The 7989-nt window shown below is 52.3% G+C and overlaps 1 non-coding gene across 1 annotated transcript; it reads right to left on the bottom strand.

The window, feature by feature from the left end:
• Positions 1–5711: 5711 nt before the first annotated feature.
• LOC137229637 (small nucleolar RNA SNORA9) lies at positions 5712–5844 on the bottom strand. The gene has a single exon (XR_010945789.1). It is a non-coding gene; the product is annotated as a small nucleolar RNA SNORA9 (small nucleolar RNA).
• Positions 5845–7989: the final 2145 nt, after the last annotated feature.

The raw sequence follows: 7989 nt of genomic DNA, 5'->3' as shown, positions 1-7989 counted from the left end.
GCCCCGACCTTCCTGTGCAGAGCAGCTCAAGGGAGGGGTGCTCTCGCACAGGCCCAGCCCTCCCTCCCGCAGCCAGTGTGGTGAAGTAGGAAGTGGGTTCTTGTGGCCCCAGGGAGGGTTTGCCCTCCCTGCCTGCCGTCCCCTCCCAAGGGGCTCTGAGCCATGCTTCCTGGTTCCCCTCAGGGCGTGCCTCACGGTGGAAACTCCGACCCTCTATGATCTCACCCTCGCCCCAAGCAGCCGCGTCTCTGCGGTCCCCAGCCCTGCTGCATCCAGGCCACGGGTGGGCCCCTGAGCAGGGTTTTCTTGACGTGGCGGTGGCCGCAAAAGCCGTCAGCTCTCACACCTCAGCACTAGGCGGATTTTCGGGTAGGTACATTGCACCTCGACAAAAGGTGAACAAATGCCGATACCCAGGCCTTTGGGGCAGAAGCCTAGGCAGTACTCCTTCCAAGTGTGACCACGCTGCGATGTGAACCACAAAGCCAGCTTCCAGGCTTAGCCCGCCACAGCCACGGGGCTGGTGGTCTGGGTTCGTCATGCCGAGACCCAGTCTTGCCACTGGTCCAGGCTTCCGGATGTTTCCCAAAAGGGTCCTTTGTGTCCTCGGGGCCCGCCTGCCTGTCCCTCTAGTAGTGAGACCCAGGAGCTGCGCCAGGAGCCCTCCTGTCCCACCTTGGTCCTCATCTCCCAGAGGTGTGGCCTCACTCCTCTCCGTGGAGCAGGCGGGCCCTTGACAAGTGGCCAGACGGGCCAGCTCAGACTTCGACCACACGGCGTCCGGGTTGGGGACACGAGGCAGTTCTCTCTCATCTCTCCCCTCGCACAGGGAAGACAGCGCACTTCCCAAGTTTGAGTCATCCGTGTACTACCTTTGGGATTCTCTACTCAAAAAGCTAGTTTATTTAAGAACCGTCTTTCAGTCAAGTCACTTTTTTTTTTTTTTAACCTGAATGAATAAAAGAATTTATTCTATGACATTTAGGGTCTAGACTAGAATACAATTTGGGGTTCATTTTAGCTCGAGACTAGAATAAAATTTCTAACCAAGCGTGATCAAAGTCTCTTTTTTTAAATCAAGTTTTATTGGAGTATAGCTGCTTTATAATGTGTTAGTTTCTACTGTACAGCAAAGTGAATCAGCTACACGTATACATATATCCCCTTTTTTGGATTTCCTTCCCATTTAGGTCACCACAGAGCATTGAGTGGAGTTCCCTGTGCTATACAGTAGGTCCTCATCAATCAACTCACTTTTTAAACTCTGAAACATTGTTTGATATGCAAGGGTTTTTTTCCTTCAGAGACTTTAAAACGAATACATATCTAATGAAATTGTAAAGTGCTTATTTTCAAACGCCTGATAAAACCAAGCTTCACAGCACTGCGCCCATTATTCTGAGGGGACCCTCCAGTCCGGACCAGGCTTTGGCTCCACCCTGCGCCAGGCCTGGGGCTTCTCGTGAGCAAGTTCTGGTCAAGTTTCATCCTCCCAGTCTCTGAAGACTCCCTTCGCACCCCCTGCCTCTTTGGCTGGTGCTTTTGAAGGGTTTTCCAAACCAAAGCTCAAGAGTACCTGGGGAGTTCTCACAGAGCCTCAAGGTTTCACTTCCCCAATCTCTGGGCCTGGGGTTTGCATTAAATTAACAAGTGAAAAGAATGATGCGGCTGTTCCAGTGAAACTTGAGACACTGAAACCTGAACTCAATAAAATTTTCATGTCATGGGACTTCCCTGGTGGTGCAGTGGTTAAGAATCCGCCTGCAGGGAACACGGGTTCCAGCCCTGGTCCGGGAAGATCCCACATGTGACGGAGCAACTAAGCCTGTGCACCACAACTGCTGAGCCTGCGCTCTAGAGCCTGTGAGCCACAACTACTGAAGCTCACAAGCCTAGAAACCGTGCTCTGCAACGAGAAACCACTGCAGTGAGAAGCCCGTGCACCACAATGAAGACAAGTCCCCACTCGCCACAACTAGAGAGAAAGCCTGCATGCAGCAATGCAAAAACCCAACACAGCCAAAGCCAAAAAAAAAAAAAAAAAAAAAAAGCTTAAAAAAAAATGTTCATGTCACAAAATAGTTTTCTTTAGGTTTTTTTTTTTCCATGTAAAGATGTCAAGACTATTCTTAGGTTGGGAGTTGGCCCGTGGGTTAACCAGTCCCAGCTTTAGACCCTGCTGCTGTGGCCCTGCACTTAACTGCGATCAGGACTGTGCTCTCCACTGACAGCTTGCACAAAAGATTTGCCACCCAGTGCCTTATTTATCTGAGGCCAATGACAGCTCACCAGAAATCCTTCCCCGTCCTGGGTCTGGCTGGACCTCTGGGTCCGCTGGTCTCAGGCAGGACAAAGGGTGGCCCTATATGCAGCTTCCCCGGGTAGGGTCTGACAAGCTGGGGCACAGTGACAGGTGGAACAGGTGGTCAAGTGAGGATGGAAGGACGGCAGGGAGGTGGCCCTGGGGGCTGAGGGCGGCAGTTTCACTCTCATTTTCCGACCTAGGTCGATTTCAAGATGCCGCCCTCTATCCAGTCCCTTCGATGGCCCCTCACTCTGGCTCCCCTTGCTGGTGCCACTGCCCTCTGTAGCAGGTCCCCAGTCCCTTTGTTTCTCAGTTCCCCTACACAACTGTATCCACTTTAGGATTTGCTTTTACTTCCACCTCATCTCAGAGCACACACACTGTTGGGTAGTTGCAGGGAAGGGCCCTGCCAAGGTCCCCTGGAGCGGCATGTACCCAGAGGCCACACAGCTCACCCTCTGACGGCGCTCGGGAGGCTGTCAGAAGCGGTCCCCCTGGTACCCAGCTCGGAGCTGTGAAGCTTTATGCCCCCGCCCCCTCAGGGTGTAGCTGCAGTGACTTGCGGTGGAGGGACCTTTGGTTACTTTTCCATTCACAACATCACTAACAAACTGAATGTAAACGCGGCTCACTGAATCTTTTCTAGCTCAGTCGGCCTTGGCCTAACCTGCTGACACTCCTCGAAAAGGTCACAACGTTGAGCTAAATGGGCTTCCACTGTGAAGTTATTTATCAAATGAAATAGATCGTGAGGGTGCATCACTCATCCTAAAAGTATCAATCCACACACCGTGGACTCAACACTTTGGTGCGTAACCGAGTCTGACCCACACTGGTGAAGAGGACAAAAGACAGAGAACGCCATCAAGCCAGTGGAAGCTACTCCAGGAGTGGTGCCCTACCACCCACTCTGCAGTCTCAAAAGCAATGAGAGTGGGAGACACCCCAGGGGCCCCCTCAAACTTGGCTGAAACTCCTTCAAGGAGGGGAGGGCCCTCCTCCTCTTTGTACCTAACAGAAACAGAGGCTGGACTGAACTACAAATTTTACACTGTTTTATTAAATCCCTTGTTTCTCATTCAGGAGATGTCAGAGGGGCCTGGGTCCTGATGTACAGTGAAGATCCTTGTTCTGGAAGCAGACAACACGGCACCGAAACCTGGGGTCAGAGAAGGTCAGTCAGACATGCACACCTGGCCCTGAGCCACCCACACCTCAGCTGGGCCAAGAACCAGAAATTCCTGACTCCTGGAAGGGGAGCAAGTGAGGATTTGAACCTGCTCAGAGAACTGTGGTGCAAAGGCCTGGGTTCAAATTCTGCTGCACCTTCACCAGGTATGTCAGTGTGGGCAGGCCACCACCTCAGTTCCCACTTCCTCTTTCATAAAAAACAAGGAAACAGGGGTTACCCTGATGGCGCAGTGGTTGAGAGTCCGCCTGCCGATGCAGGGGACACGGGTTCATGCCCCGGTCCGGGAGGATCCCACGTGCCGCGGAGCGGCTGGGCCCGTGAGCCATAGCCGCTGAGCCTGCGCGTCCGGAGCCTGTGCTCCGCAACGGTAGAGACCACAGCAGTGAAAGGCCCGCGTACCGCAAAGAAACAAAAAAAAACAAAACAAGGAAACAACTTGGAGGCCTGCTGTTAAAATAAAGTGATGTGAGGATATAGCCAGGGATTGTTGTAATTGCCAACTGCTACTGAGTGGCAATAAACAGAAATGAACCTGAGTTCCCACTCCTGACTCCACCATGTGCCAAGAGGCCTCTGTGACAGAGACTTAGTAGCAGCCCACCCTTTCCAGGCTCACACACCACTGACCTAGGAGATTCTTGGGGAAAAGGCTGCAGGTTGAATCCAAAACCACAAAGGCAATCAAAATGCCATGCCAAAGAATCAGACCTCCACGAGTCTAGATAGTAGACAACTATCTGTCCACAAAACAGTCTCGGGAGCTTAAAGACAATTCATCTGACACTCAATCACCCAACTTACAACATGGGAAGGTAAGGATAAATGTATGGTTTTGAACCTCTTGACAAGGGGACTTATGGAAAATTAACATATAAAATGGAAGTGAAGTGATTTGCTAGGCCAGACCCTGCACACTTACCACTGCAGAGTCCCCAGAAGAACCTGTCGTCCTTGGAAGGGATCATCTCTCAGGTGTCTTCTAGCTCTCACATCCTGGGATTTCTGCTGCTGAAGCTGGAGCAGGAACACAGGGCAGAGTCTGTTGGGGGTTGGGAGGCTGTGCTTTCAGGAACTGTGAAGGGTCTGACATACCCCCCCAGCAATGGCACGTGACAAGGTAGCCCATCAGTTACATGGAAGCTGGTAGGAGACACAAAGCAAAGACAGTTGATTATTCACCACAGCAGTAGGTTGACAGAGCACCAGCGTTCTCCACCAGCCCCATTTCCCTTCGGGTGACACAAGGGGAACCAGAAGGCACTCGCAATGCAGTGCGCTGCACCACAGAAAAGGCACCCTGAGCACAGGAAAGCCAAATCTTTTACAGTCGACAGTGGGCAGGCCTGCTCTCTGCTCTGGAAGTACTAGCTCGTACATACCCAGGCTGTCTATTTGAACATCTTTGAAAAGAAAGTCAAAGGGCAGCCAGTGCCTCGCTCCTAGGACTGCAGAACCATGAGACTCACCGACAGTGTCCCGACGGCAGCCCCAGGGGACTGGTGTGTTCAGCATTTGCACTTGGACTGAAGAGAGAGATCCGAGTCTGCTAGAAGCCTTGACCTTCAAGGGAGAAGGTGTGGTGTGACCCCCGTCGTGCAGGAGCATAGGAGCTGTGCTGCCCTGCTATGACCATGCTGGCCATATCCCTGCCTGTACCCAACAGCCCTCGCCCCAAGGCAAGGCCCAGTGGCATTTCCCTAGAACCAAAACTTCCTACCCGCTTCTGGATTCCATTCCTCCCTCCCTCCCTCCATTCCACCACTGCAGAATTTAGCCTTTGCTTCTCTTTGGTTTACCCGCAAATGGTAATGTCCCAAAGGGCAGGGCCCATCCCTATCATTCCTTTCTACTCTTTATTCCCTGCTGCGGGTCTAACTTCACCTTTACCACTCTCTCTGAGCTTCACTTTCAACTTCTGTAAGGCTTCTGTTTCAAGGATATAATAAAATAATACAATAAAATTGACCACAAGCCCGGAACAGCAAACACCTAAATAAAATCCAAAACGACTTTGGCAAAGACATCAACGTTCTCTAATCTGCCCGGTGCAATATAGTAGCCACTTGCCAAATGTGGCTACTGAGCATCTAAAAATGTAGGTAGGGGGAATGAAAAACTGAGTTTTAAATTTAACCATATGTGTCAAGTGGTCACCACATCAGACAGTACAGGTCTGTATGCTGCCCAGCACACCAGATAGGGAAGGCAGCAGGGAAGTGTCTGAAATTTCTATAACCTTGCTCTGGATGGAGCAGGGCAAGGCCTCAAACCGTTTCAAAATTTTTCTTGCAAGCACTGTAGGAATGCACAGGGCCACTGCAGACCCAAGCACGCTGGAGGCTTGCAGCCCACATTCCTTCCAGCCCCTAAAGCTCTGGACAGACAGCCGTACTCCTTCTGAGCACCAGCCGGGACCAGAAACTGGGACAAGAGATCACGGGTTGAATTAGGCCTACTTGGGTTTACCCACTGGACACAGATAACTGACCAATAGTAGGAAGGGAAGGACTCCGGACAGCAATCCCTTCTGGCTCAGGGAGTAAGGGAAGGAGCCTTGGGAGAGGCAGCTTTGTCAAGCAGTTGAAAGGACAGCAGTTAACTTTAACTTCATTCCTTACGACCCTGTAAATATCCTTATCACCACCTCATTACACAAAATCGAGTTTTCTTCCACAGTCTTCGCAGAACTGTAGACCATGACACAAAAGTTGACTCTATCCTCATTTTACCCATGAAATAATGGTGGAGAAGAACTGCGGGCCCAGTTCCGGGAATGGGGAGCTGGGGCCGGAGCAATGTCACTTACCAGGTCATCTTACAGATCATCTGCTGCGGAGCAGTCGAGGGCCGTCCACCTGGAGGGGGCACGGGGTCAGCTCAAGCAAGGTCTCGTGTCGCCTTCCTAGTTCTCGCCCCTTGGGAGGCTATACCCACGAGCCCATTCCTCCCGGCGCTGCCTGCCAAGGCCACATGTGTACTCCGAACGGGACCCTCAGAAGCTGGGTTAGAACCACCCTCGCGTTTCCCCTCCAACCGCAGGGCGGAACGGCCCAGGCCAAGCACCCGCAACGATCACCGGACCGACGGAGCCAAGCGCGGAATAACTTGGAGACGGCGCGCCCGCTCCAACTGGGCCCGGCGCCCCGCACCTCGCATCCCAGCAAGGCCCGCACGCCCTACGACCCTCACCTGGCCTCAGTAGATGGCAGACACCGCCTGGGACCCTTGATGGCACTGGATGGCCACGACCCCAAGGAGCAGCCTCACCCCAACTGCCACCCATGGGTGCAGCCGCGCACGCTCCCGCCGCCCGCTGGCAGACGCACGTGGCGTCACGTGACCCGCGCGGCCCTGGGAGATGACGTCACGAGGGGCGCCAGGGCGAGGCTGGGTGCGCGTTAGCTGCGCCCCTCGGTAGTCCCTTGTGAGGCCGAGAGCGGAAGTCTAGTAAACCGGTGGAGACGGGGCGCGCCGCGTTCCTGTTACCCCCGGGAGGAACTGGGGGACCCAGGAAGGCGGGGAAGCGGGCCTCGTAAAGGAACAGGAGGACGGCAGCCAGCGGGGAGCTGGGCGCGGCAGGCTGGTGCAGGCGGAAGGTCGCACAAGTGAGAAGCTGGACGCTTGGTCCCTGTTCAGAATAGGGGAAGACACCCCCTTTGCTTTTAGAATTGAATTCTCTGCCCTTTTCAAAAGAATGTCAATCCCTAATGGCTAAATATGCCCACGGCTAGTCTCACGACTCAGGATTGTTTCCCAAGGGCCTGGGAACACTCTTTCTGAAATGTTATTGTCAAGGGGGAGAAACTCTGATCTCCCAGTGTCCTGGGAGGCTAAGGGCCCACTTGTCACCTGACTCCAAATTGCCCTTAACTATACGGAAGAGTGGGGTTTCTTTCTGTGTTTGCGTCCCTTTTAACTGTGATGTGCATCACATTCTGTCTTTGTGGAGAGGTTCTCTGCGTTGCGAGGAAATTTGGGGTTTAAATATATTTCTTCCACGCAGGCAGAGGAAAGCGCATTGGAAGGTACTTAGACTGGAAAGGGCGTGGCTTGTTGGAAATACAGCTAAGCATTAACAGGATTGTAGAGTCTTCTCCATGACGAGCAATGGATAAGAACTACATATTGAAAGGTCTTGAATATAAGGCTACGAAAGCAAGAACTTGGTTCTGTAAAGAAAAGCTGAGTAATACTTGAAACTCATATTTTATGTATAGCACCTAGTAAATACATTCAAGCAGTTTATAGTATACAAATCCCATTATTTTGTTAAATGTCATGAGACACATAGGGTGGGAACAGATTGCTCACATGGAGACTAACATTCACCCAAAGGGGTTAAGTGGCTTGCTCAAGGTCTCATAGACGGCTAGGGCTTGTTTTATCTCAGATCACTGCTCTGTCCATTCTGTCACTCTGCCATGATGTAATCGAGAGAACCAGGAAGGTAACTGGTTATGGAGGGTCAGAACATGGGTGACAGTGTGGGTGT

Source organism: Pseudorca crassidens, chromosome 8 (assembly GCF_039906515.1).
Source record: "Pseudorca crassidens isolate mPseCra1 chromosome 8, mPseCra1.hap1, whole genome shotgun sequence".
In the NCBI taxonomy this organism is placed as follows: domain Eukaryota; kingdom Metazoa; phylum Chordata; class Mammalia; order Artiodactyla; family Delphinidae; genus Pseudorca; species Pseudorca crassidens.
The sequence above is the reverse complement of the archived record's forward strand: the minus strand, read 5'-3'. Positions and strand labels throughout refer to the sequence as shown.